Here is a 12,719-nt window from a genome sequence, read left to right as displayed (position 1 = left end):
GCTAGTCTTCCCCACCTTCAGTGTTTCTTCCACTCCAATCCACCCAACACACTGCCATCAATTATTTCACAAAGCACAGACACGATCAAGTCATTCACGTCCTCAAAAACCTTTGATGGTTCCCATTTACAGAATAAAATTGAGTCTTTAACCTGGCTGGAAAAGTCCCATACAACCTAGGTTTAGCCTACCTTTAGTACATTTCCCTACCTCAGCTCACATTATATCCCACTCTAAAGACCTTATACCCTAGCAATATCAGATTCGTACCTCCTCCCATAAACCTTCATGCCTTTGGTTATAGTGCCCCCAATCACTTGAAATACGCTCCATTCATGTCTAACTGTGAAAATATTACCGACTTTCTAATGCCCTGCTCAGATTCCACCTCCTTCACAAGATCTTACCAGACCCATTCCTAAATCACCCCTACACAACCTGGTTGCTGGTGGTCCTGTGCCTTATATAATTATAATTTCCGAACTTGCCTCTCTTTCCCATCTAACTGTAAACCCACAGGAGCTGCATTGCAACTCAGGGTGGTATATCTTTAGGCTTTTCACATTATAGCACTATGCACTGCCCTGCGTTGTACTCAAAAAACATTTGATGAATTGAAGGAACTCCTACCATGATAAGAGTTCAGGATAGAAAAAAAACTAACAAAATAAAATGTAAATGAAATACCTCATTTGACAGTAATAATAAATAAAATTGCCTCATCCCCCAAAGCGTTCATAAACATAACCTCATATTTTATTCCTGAATTTAAATAAAACTGGTCACCCTACCTGTGATCAGACATGTGTGGAGTAAGAGCCCCCTACACTTGAATGAAATAATCAGATATAAAATGGAACTATTATGCACTGGAGGCCTACTATATGCAAAACACCCTGTAAAGTGTATTAAATAGATTACTGCACTTTCTTTTCATAACAACTCTTGAAGATGGTTTTTCTCCCATTTACAGATGAAGGTTCAGAGAGATTAGGTAACTTGTACTGGGTCACAAAGTTAGTGTGAGGTGGTAGGGGGATTGGAACCTAGATTTGCCTGTCTCCAAAGCCCACATTCTTTCTTTTGTTATAAGGGTCTCGTGCAAATTAATTAAAATAGCACTTTTCCCAATCTGCCATATATTTGCCATCCTGGTTAAATTTTTAAGGTCTGTGGCTTTAATCCAAAACTGTTTTTATCAGGGGAATTTATTACTCTCAAACCCAACTTTTTAAACAAAGGTAGCACTGCTAAACAAAGAATGTAAAAGCACCATCATTTTTATAATATAATAATACACAATTTGAAAACTCTATAATCAATTCCTTCATTAGGATATAAACATTCACTCATTAAAACCAACCAAACCTACAACTAAGTGCACAAATTGCAATGCACATGGCACTAACTCCAGAAAAATTCATTTTACTAAAACAGGCAGTATTTATGACCCCTGCACAGGAATGACCAATACCCAACTAACCTCAACTAATATCTCTTCCCAGATCCTGACAAAATCCAGGCAAGAGCTAAAATTGCAGCTGCCTGAGGAGTGATGCCCTTTGATGTCTCTATTCCCAACAGACCTAATTGAGACAGCCCCTGCAAGAAGTCCCATCACCAAAGCCTCTTACTTATCTTTTTCCCTCTTCCAGGAAATTTCTTCCCAAGAGAAATCAGAGCCTATGTCTCTCTTATTCAGGCCCATTTTCCACCTCCCACTGGAACCAAGCTAAAAGCTAGTTCTTCATTGAAACCTTGGACACTTTTTCTCATAGGACAATTTTATAAAAAGCAGTTAGACTCTTCATCATTATACCTCACTATTGTGTACTGATCTGAAAATTTAACAACCCTTAAAAACTTTTTCCTATGGGAAAATATGTTAACAGTCTCAAACAACCAATTTATACACTTTGGAATTATAATTCAAAGGTTAAGAATATCCCACACAGTAGGTGAGTAATAAAATAAAGACAACATAATAAAAGGGGGGATGAGGTGGATGGGATGTTTTGGGTGTTCTTTTTAAGTTTTTTTTTTGAGTAATGAAAATGTTCTACAATTGATTGTGGTGATTTATGCACAACTGCATGATGATACTGTGAGCCACTGATGTATCCTCTGAATGGATTATATGATATGTGAATATATCCCAATAAAATTATATTACAAAAAATAACTTCCCACACGAACAATATAGGTAAAATATATTGAAAAAGGCTCCAAAATATTCATTTCTGTCTATAATCTTTAATCTTACCAAGATTCAAAACACACAAAAATTATTTCCTTTAAACTTTAAAATTAACAAATTCCTATATTTTCTTAAAGATTCTAACACCTTTTAAAATATATATTTTACAGTGGAAACATTTTTACTTCTAAAAATTATCACGAATGAGGACTGTAAAACTCAAATTCAAAGGTTAGTACTTCCAAGGCCAGCATTAACAAATGTGTAATTAAAATAAGTATAAATTCTATATATAAGAAGTAGAAATTGTTTCCTTCTAATCAAAAGAACACCCTTAAAGCAAAACTCTTCTGAATACTAAGCAGGTTTGTTAAAATTCAACATTTAGTTTTTGGCTAGAATATTTTAAATTAACTCACTTGCAGGATAACCATTTAAGATAAAAGCAGAAATACTATCTTCACTACATTACCTTCACCTCTCCTTTTACTTTATAGGGCTTAACTATTTCCACTGGAGTATTTTTCCAAATTGCTGAGATAGAGAGACCAATTATTACATCTGTACAATACCTAAAACAAATATTGCAAATTAAAAAAAAAAACATATGAGGTAATCACAAATAAAAAACATATTATACTCATAAGTTAACCAAAAGAATAAAATATTATGCATTAGAAAGGCTCCCTACCTCCCCATCCCTTCATTATATCAAAGCATTTAACTATTTTTATAAACTAAATGTGACTATTAGTCAATATAATACATTCATACATACAAACAAAATTCCTGTCACCTTGCACAAACCCCGTGTAAGCAGGAAGCATATCCATATTCTAAGAAGAAATTAACTCCTCTTCATTTATCCTGTTCTTACAAATGTGGAATATTTAAAAAGTATTTAACAATTGCCTAGTTCACTAATAAATAAGATATATCCTAGTAAGTACAGAAGGTTCAAGTTTAGGCTATTTCTGAATTTATTTCTGCTACATTTTTTGTTAAATGTTATTTTAGCATGTACACATAATCCTAGCTGAGTTGGAATTAAGAAAAAAAAAGTAAGAGATAACGAAGTAAACATACAGCAGTCCAAAGCATGCTTAAAAAACCAAACAAGTTCTTGAAAGACAAAGCTGCATCTTGATCTGTCAAGGATTTGTGTGCTTATCTCAAAATATCCTATTAATCAATTTGGCATTTATCAACTATTTTTAGGAGGCGTATGGTGGCCTCTACTGGAGTAGTATGCCGTCAGTTACGTTATACAAAAGGATTCGACTTTCTATCACAAAAAGGCACATTTTTGTGTTTAAATGCCGCCTACTTATATAACTAAAAATAAATAAATAAATAAAAACAAAGTACCTGTACGCGTCTAAGACCAAAGCCCAAGCAGAACAGTTCAGAAGGGAGACGAGCGCGAAGAGAAGGAAACCAAAATATTTTGGATGAACCTTGCCAAGCCGTTCCTCTTATTAGGGCTGGGATTTACTTTTCGTCTTCTTTTTTATGGACCAACAGGGTGGGGCAGTGGTTGGCAAAGGGAGAAGAAGAGGCGGCAGGAAGGGGCCATAGAATTGAGGGGACCAAAGAGGAGGCAGAACTTCACATGAATGTAGATAAAGAAACCTGGCCTCCAACAAATCTCGCCTTTGGTTTTACAAAGGCAAAGAACCAAACAAGCCACAGCAAAACAAGAAAGCTAAATCACCAAGGAGCAGTCATCCCTACGTGCAAATGTCCCCAGAGTTACTTCTGCAACTTGGTGTGTTTTTGTAGTACTGGGTTCTTAAGCTAGGAGTTAGAATAAAGCACTCTGGAGTCAGTAGCTGTTCACCCAAAGTGCTCCAAGCCAGCAAATCCGGCGCAGCAGAAAAAGAGGGGCACACGGAATCCGACGCAGCAGTCGGCGCGTCCCTCAGGTCGGAAAGTGAAGAAACTTAGTCACAACTCCCGCGTGACCCGCAAGGAAAGTGATCCGCTAGAGGACAAGACCTGGATGCACTCACTACACAGTCTGAGGTGCGCCACCTTGTCCCCGCCCGCTCACGAGCTGAAGAGCAGTTGGGGCCGTGCTTGCTCCGCCGCCCGACCCCCTGAAGGGGGATCGCTAGGGAACCTAGCCTACCAGGCCCACGCACCTTTTCTCTCGGTCCCCGCCAGGATTCTGAGGGGAGGAGGGGTTAGATCCAGTCCGCTGAACCACCACACTAACCCCTCGGGTGCTCGCGTCGCCGCCGGCAGGGAACACCTTCATTTCTTGGTCCCACGGTTCCTCCTGAGTTGCTAACGGTAGCATCTCTCTTTCAGGAGCACCCGAACAAGAGCTGCCGGCCGCTCTAGCTTGCACGCATCCAGTCTCCGGAGCCTCCCAGCCGCCTCCGCAACCCCCAGCCCCGCCTTCAGCGACCTTCAGCGACCGTTGCCTTAGCTGCAGTATCCCTCCGAGGCTGGGAGCTCCCCATAGAGGACAACTCTGTGCTGCCTCTCCTAGAGCCACTTAACTTGTGCTCACCGCTGCCGTCACCGCGGCTGCCGCTCAAAAGTGACTAACCCCCTCAGGCCCACTCGCCTCTTCCCCCTCCCAGCTCTGGCAGTATCCGTGCGGCGCCTGGAACAAACCCCACCCCACCCCCCACACACAAACTATGACGGCGGCACAAGGCGTCACAAGAACCTCAGTGGTGATTTCCTCGCCTGGGGTAAACGAAGAGGGGGTGAGAAAGAGGGGGCGGAGGTGGATGTGAAGAAACCCTTGGTAAGGAGTGAGCCGTGCTAGGCAGGGTAGGTGGGTGAAAAGCAGTAAAAACCACTGCTATTATTGCCTCAGTAAACCTGCCCACTCCTCAGAGCATGCGCGACACTGTTTGTATATGCTGAGCAGGTCCTCTCAGGTCCACTGAGCACCCTAGCCAGAGGGACGATTCCCTAAAAGGGTGCGGGAGGCCGGGGATCCTGGTGTAGCGTTTGAGAAGCCGAAGTCAGGAGAGACGGGTGATTCAGTGGTAGAATGTTAGCCTTCCATGCGAGAGACCGGATTCGATTTCCGGACCATGCACCCAAAAGAAAAAAAAACACCGAAAGTCAGGAGAGGACTCCAGGACTTTATGCTTGCAGGACTTACAAAAGCAGGTGTCCTGTACGCCGAACCACACTTGGTTCAGTACTTAGTGGCAAATACTAAGACAGGAATTTTAGTCCGTTATACACTAGCTTTCTAGAGGCAGGAAAGAAGTGTATTAAAATGAGTTCACCTGTACTCCCATCAACCCCACCCCCTAAACACTTGTCCCTCGCACTGTGCTCCAGGCCCTCTGAAAACTTCCTGCTCATTGCCCCCCTGCGATTACACCCAATGTTTCCTCTGGCTACGCGCGCACGCACACACAAATACTAATTATTGTACTCGACGTGAGACTAGGAAAGGTGCCAGCTAACCCTCCCCCCACCCCGTTCAAAGGGATATTGGAACTGTAATGGCAATAATGATAATTTTCCATCTCCTTCAATTCAAACCTTAACTGCTTTGCTACCCTAAGGCACACACAGTACTAGGCGCGAGAGATATAATGAAGGTTTAAAAAAGAAAAGAAGAAAAAAACAATCTCAAACAAGGGGAATAATCAAATACTTCTCATCCAAACACTTTAGAACCCAAAGTAGAAAAGTTACCACCATCACCACCCCTCACCCCCGGTCCCTTTGGCACTTCAGAGAGACAAAAGAGTAATTATAATGTCTATTAAACCAGCTTAGTACCTGGCAGAGGTTTTTAACATTCTAAGTAAAACGTAGGACACCCCTCCCCACTTCTACATTTATGGCTGTTGTGTTGTGCTCCGGGAAAACACTGAACTATGCCTTTCATTTATTTCACTATCTGGCATCCAGCGCTAGTGAAGTAAACCGGGCCAAGGAGGTTGGTGTTGAATTGCAAACAAGGACCATGAATAGTGCCCTCCCACCTTCTGGGGGTTAAAATCCATGGAGAAAGTGGGCTTCAGGAATATAGTTCTATAAAAGTGAAAGGTTTGTATAGAATCATTGTAATGAGCGGATAGTCTTTCTAACTCTAAATTTATATTCTCTCCCACCAATACATTCTCCCCGCTGTCAACCAATTGATGGAACACCCTTCAAAGATTTTCCATCAACTTCAGTAAAACTACAAAATTACTAGCTCTGAATGCAAACACTTTCACCATTTGGCCTCTGACAATCTTTCCCTCTTCATCTTCACTATCTACTACCAGGCATAGATTTGACTCCAGTTACTGCTTCTTCTCAACCCGGCTCTTCCTTGACAACATATTCTTAATAGCAATCAATACTAATAACTGCCTTTTTTTTTTTTTGTAAGCTGTATGGCAGTGTTCACATTTCATTCTTTTTCCATGTGAGTATCCCATTATTGCAGCACTATTTTTTAAATTTTTGTTTGTTTTTTTCTTTCTTTGTTTGTTCGTTTGTTTTGGGAAGTGCATGGGCCAAGAATGAAACCCAAGTCTCCGGCATGGTAGGTGAAAATTTTACCACTGAACTACCCTTGCACCCCCTAATAACTGTCTTTTATTGAGAGCCCACTATGCTCCAGGCACGTACTCTTCATCAGTTCATTTAGTTCGCATGGCAATTTGTAAAAGTTTACATTATCTGTATTTTACGGATGAGGAATCTGAGTCTAGAAAAGGTTCAATGATTTTCCAAAGACCTCATGAAAACCAAGTGAAAAATCAGGGATTAAAACCAGGATGAACCTTCCACCACACTATTCCATAAAGCCTCTCTGATCTTACCTTCCCCTCTCTATGCCTTACTTCCACTTATCCCCTGGGGAATATTAGTTACCCAATCCTCTGTACTTCCATAACATGTTTTTCATATTCTTATTAAAGCACTTTTACATCTTTCTTTAGAAACAAACTTTGAGCTTTTGAATGGTAGGTAACTTATTAAGCTCTCTGTTCACGGCATATTGGTGCTCAATAAATATGTAAGATGGAAAAATAACACTTTTTTGTTCTATGCAGACATTGTATTAAAGCTTTCTTGACTCCCTATGTCAAAGCTATGTTATCCAATTTAAGCTACTAGTAAGCAGGGCCCATTAGACCAAAAGGGGCAAGAGTGAAATGACACAAAGTGTCAATGGCTGAGAGATTCCAGAGTCAAGAGGTTATCCTGGAAGTTATCCTTATGCATTAAGTAGGTATCACGTTGTTATTCAAGATGTAATGGAGAGGCTGGAGGGAACTTCCTGAAAATGTACAGCTGTGTTCCAGTAGCCATGTTTCTTGAAGATGATTGTATAATGACTTGCTTTCACAATGTGACTGTGTGATTGTGAAAACCTTGTGTCTGATGCTTCTTTTATCTACCTTGTCAACAGACGAGTAAAACATATGGAATAAAGATGAATGATAGGGGGAACAAATGTTAAAATAAATTTAGTTTGAAATGCTAGTGATCAATGAAAGGGAGGGGTAAGGGGTATGGTATGTAAATTTTTTTCCCTTTTTGTGTTTTTGTTTTATTTTTCTGTTCTCTTTTTATTTCATTTTCTGAATTGATGCAAATGTTCTAAGAAATGTTCATGATGATGAATATGCAACTATGTGATGATATTCTGAATTACTGATTATATGTGTAGAACAGAATGAACATATATTAAGGATGTTTGCATTTCTTTCTTGTAATTTTTTAATTAATAAAAAATTATTTTAAAATTTATTTTTTAAAAGAAGATATCCTTTCAGTCAAGGATATAGAATGCTGACAATTCTACCCTAACAACAAAAAAAAGGCAGATAAACAACAAAATCTTAACTTTTCTTCAGCTCATCAGAGGGCTGAGGTCACAGGGCAACCAAGTATCCTAAAATCCAAAGAGACAGGATGCAGGCACTGGCTCACCTGTAGCAGAGCATGGGGCAGGAGATGCCAGGCACCATAAAAGTAGTAAGGAGAATTGAGCTAAAATTTTTAATGAATTGCTAAAGGTCAATTATGGGACAGCATAAGATTATAGAACTTCTTGAAAGTTGCAGATACAAAGGAAGTTGGCATTCACTCTCAGGTTGTTCTCCACATATTTATATCTAGTGGTAGGAAGAAAGAAAGCAGAATAACAGAGAAAGCATTGCTGAGCTTTGCAAGCCTGGAAGAGGGGTCAGTAACTGCTTTGGGAAAGGTGAAACTTCTTCACAAATGCTACTCATTGTTGGAGAAAAAGAGAAGCACATGCTCTTGTCCCACCCTTCCCAGAGAACAAATGAAGGCACATTGCTGCTGGGGAAGGATAAAAGAATAAAAAACTGATCTTAGGTGAGGGGCAGAGAGCTGTCAGAAACCCAGAGAATGAGAGGCTTCCTACCAATGGGAAGAGACAGGATCCTCTCTTCCTCAAAAACCAGCCAAGATACAAGGAAGAATTTGGCTGCCATGGTTAAAAGGGGCAATAACACTGAGAAAACTGCACTCCTGAGAACCAGAGACATGACACCTAAGACTGAGCCTAACCTGGGCAACATAAAATCTCCCCTGTCCTACTACCATGCTAGCAAGTACAGAATAAATAGCAACAGTAAATTAACTCAATATAGATCGTATGGTAAAACATAAAACTTTTAGAAGAAACAATAGGAATAAAACCTTTGTGAATTAAGTTACCAAGGCTTATACAAGGTTATTACATATGACATCAAAGGTATGATCCATGAAACAACAAACTGACAAACTGGGCCCTCATCAAAATTTTAAAATTTTGTTTTATAAAAGGCCCTGTAGAGTAGATGAAAAGACAAGTCACAAACTGCGGAGAAAAGTTCACAGTTCACATATCACTCAAAAGTCTCAACTTCAGGATATAGAAAGTACACTGTAAACTCAACAGGAAGAAAACCAACAATCTAATTAGCAAATAGTAAAAAGAATGGAACAAAAGCTTGAACAAAGAAAACATGCATGTCCATAAGCACATGAAAAGATATGCAACATCACTACCATTAAGGAACTGCTAACCCACTATGACATACCACTGTATACTTATTCAGAAGGCTAAAATTAAAAATACAGAGAGAGAGAGACAGTACAAATACTGGACTGTGGAGAAATTGACTCTCATACATTACTTATGAGAATGTAAAATGGAACAACCACTCTGAAAAAGATTGGTATTTTATTATAGCTTTAAACATACACTTACCATATGAGCCAGTAGTCACACTCTTACGTATTTAGACTAGAGAAATAAAATTATGTTCTTACTAAAGCCTATATGCAAATTTTCATGGCATCTATATTTATAATAGCCATAGACTGGATAAAATTAAAATGCCCTTGAATGGATGAATGGATAAACTGTGATACATCCATATAATAGAATACTGCTAAGCAATAAAAAAGTAGTAAATTTATGATACATACATGAACTTGGACATTTCTCCAGAGCACTGTGTTGAGTGAAAAAAAGCAAACTTCAAAAGGTTACAAATGATATGATTCCATTTATAAAACAATTTTGAAATGACAGTACATTAGAAATGAATGACAGATTAGTGGTTGCTAGGGGTTAGGATTGGGAAAACAGTATGATTATTAAGGTGCAGTATGAGGGAGTTTCTTTATGGTGATGGAAGAGTTCTGTGTCCTGATTGTGGTGTTAGTTGCTTAAATCTACACGTGTGATTAAAAAATATAGTGTATGTCATTTTTGTGTTATCCCTCCTCCCAAGATGACAGAATAGGGAGCTATAGGATTCAGTTTGTCTTCCAGGGCAGCTAGTACATAGCCAGAAACCATCTGAATCAACTGTTTGGGAGGCTCTAGAACCAGAAAAATTCTATACACTATCCAGGAAAGAGCAGAAGGAGTAGACTAATAAACTGAGGTGAAGATCTGTGAGTAGATCTCTCCCTGTTGCAAAGGCTAGTGCCCACTGGCATGGCAGGCTACTTTGAGAGCCCCTCCCTGGTTGGAAATAGTAGCCCTCTCTCCTAGGGCTGGCAGAACACAGCCAGGCACCAATGGCAGCATCTGATTTAGGGAACTTGGGCTGCTGGCTTCCTGCTCTGAACACAGCTAAATTTACAACCTACCCAGAAAACAGCCAGTGTTTCAACTTCACTCCTGATTTGGGAAGAAGAGAGGTGGTTTGACAGACACAGTAACCCCTCCGGTGGCAGGAAGCAGTTTGCTGGAGGGGAGCTTCTCCCAAAGAAAAGGTGTAGGAGGTGGGGCAGGAAGGAATGCCAGGCATAGAATGCTGCTGTTGATTAGCAAATTCAGAATGTTGGATGCTAGCTGTCAGAATAGCAAAATTTTAACCCTCCCGGGGGAGAGAGCAGCAGGCAGATTCTGTTTCAGCCATGCCCCTGGCAGGGAGAGAAGTGGAGCTGATTAGGAGATGTAGTAACTTCTTGGGGCTGCAGGGAATAGGTTGCTAAAGGGTAATGCTTCCTCCAAAATGTGTGTGTGTGGGGGGGGGGAATGCTTAAACCAGCACAGTTTGCAGCTGTTCTTTATAACAACCCACCCTGGCCAAAAGTGGTGGGAAACATCTGTTTCAACCATGCCCTCAGCAGTGGCAGAGTTGGTAAAGAAGGCACATTCTTAAGGAAAGCACGTAATCAGGGAGGCATCATAGAGAAGACTGGCATCATTCCAGGTCTCCTCCCCAGGTGCTTTGGAACCGATCTATGCCCCTTTCATGGATCCTGAGCCAGTTTTGACTGGGAAAAACTAACTTCGGTAGGCGTTACTTGGGGGACACTCCTCCCAGAATTAGTCACCCAGGTAAAAGTAGCTAGAGATAATGAAAGGAGTGTTAAACCCAGAGGAGGAAGAGGGAAAAGGAACCGTTTATCTGGGGATGAAACAGTTGCAAAAACAGTGCAGTATCAAAAATCTTATATGTCCTAGGCAAGAGTCAAATGAATAAGGAAGAAACAAGAAGATATGGCAGAAAGGAACAAACCAAAACTTCAGAAAAGATTCAGAATTTGAAACAACTAATCAGTGATATTCAAACAAATCTAATGAATAAAAGGAAATGAAGGAAAATATAGCAAAAGAGACAATGGATATTAAGAAGACATTGGGTGAGCATAAAGAAAAATTTGAAAGTATGCAAAAAATTAACAGCTCTTATGGAAATTAAAGGCACAACAGAAGAGATAAAGAATACATTAGAGGCATGCAATAGCAGATTTGAACAGGCATAAGAAAATATCAATGAACTGGAAGAGAAAACATCTGACATCTTACAGATAGAAGAACAGAGAAAGGGATGGGGAAAAAAATGGAGCAGTGTCACAGGGAATTGAATGGCAGCACAAACTATGCAAATATAGGCATCATAGTTGTCCCAAAAAGAGGAAAGAAGGAAAAAATGTCATAAAGAATATTTGAGGAAATAATAGCTGAAAATTTCCCAAGTTTTATGAAAGACATAAAGATACATGTCCAAGAAGTACAACATACTTCAAACATAATAAATCCTAAAGATCTGCTACAAGACACATACAAATTTAAAATGTCAAATATCAAAGACAGAGAGAATTCTGAAAACAGCAAGAGAAAATTGATTCATCACAGACACATGATAAGATTAAGTTCTCACTGTGAAGGTGTGAAGGCAGTGGTATGATATATTTAAGATACTGAAAGATTAAAAACTGCCAGCCAAGAATTCTTCATCCAGCAAAACTGACCTTCAAAAATGAGGGAGACAAAAAAAAAAAAATGAGGGAGACAGAGAATGCCCTCCTTCCATGTAGGAGACCCGGGTTTGATTCCCAGACCATGCACCAAAAGAAAAAATGAAGGAGACAGAAAACCTCTTCTGTTGCTCAGCTATGGCCTCTCTCTCTCTATGCCAACTCAGCATGTAAACTCAATGCCCTCACCCCTACATGGGACATGACTCCCAGTGGTGTAACTCTCCTCGGAAACAAAGGACAGAATTCTCAGGATGAGCTGGGACCCAGCATGAAAGAATTGAAAAAGCCTTCTTGACCAAAAGGGGAAAGAGACAAATAAGACAAAATAAAATTTCTGTGGCTGAGAGATTTCAAACAGACTTGAGAGGTTGTATTGGAGGTTATTCTTATGCTTTATATAGATATCCCTTTTTAGTTTATGGTGTATTGAGATGGCTGAGGGAAATACCTGAAACTGTTGAGCTGTGTTCCAATAGCCTTGATTCTTGAAGACAATTGTATAAATATATAACTTTTTAAATAAATGAGGGGGAGTTTAAGATAGTCAGAGATAAACATAAATTGTGAGAGTTCATTAAGAAGAGACCTGCCCTACAAGAAATACTACAGGGAGTACTACAGTCTGAAAGGAAAATGCAGGAGAGAGATGCTTATAGGAGAGTGTAGAAATGAAGAATATCTATAATGGTAACAGAGTTAAAAAAGAGAGAGAGAGATGAAATTGAATGTGGCATATCAAAGCAAAAGGGTAAAATGATTGAAGTAAATAATACTTTTACAGTAATAACATTGAATGTCA

The 12,719-nt window shown here is 39.7% G+C and overlaps 1 protein-coding gene across 1 annotated transcript in view; it reads right to left on the bottom strand.

The window, feature by feature from the left end:
- The window catches only part of LOC143671398 (ribosomal protein S6 kinase alpha-3-like), an 83,209-nt gene extending 78,489 nt beyond the window's left edge, over positions 1–4,720 (bottom strand). Inside the window, exon 1 of the mRNA XM_077146552.1 lies at positions 4,342–4,720. The gene's annotated coding sequence lies outside the window, so the exon portion shown is untranslated. The remainder of the gene's footprint in view (positions 1–4,341) is intronic.
- Positions 4,721–12,719: the final 7,999 nt, after the last annotated feature.

Source organism: Tamandua tetradactyla, chromosome X (assembly GCF_023851605.1).
Source record: "Tamandua tetradactyla isolate mTamTet1 chromosome X, mTamTet1.pri, whole genome shotgun sequence".
NCBI lineage: Eukaryota > Metazoa > Chordata > Mammalia > Pilosa > Myrmecophagidae > Tamandua > Tamandua tetradactyla.
The sequence above is the reverse complement of the archived record's forward strand: the minus strand, read 5'-3'. Positions and strand labels throughout refer to the sequence as shown.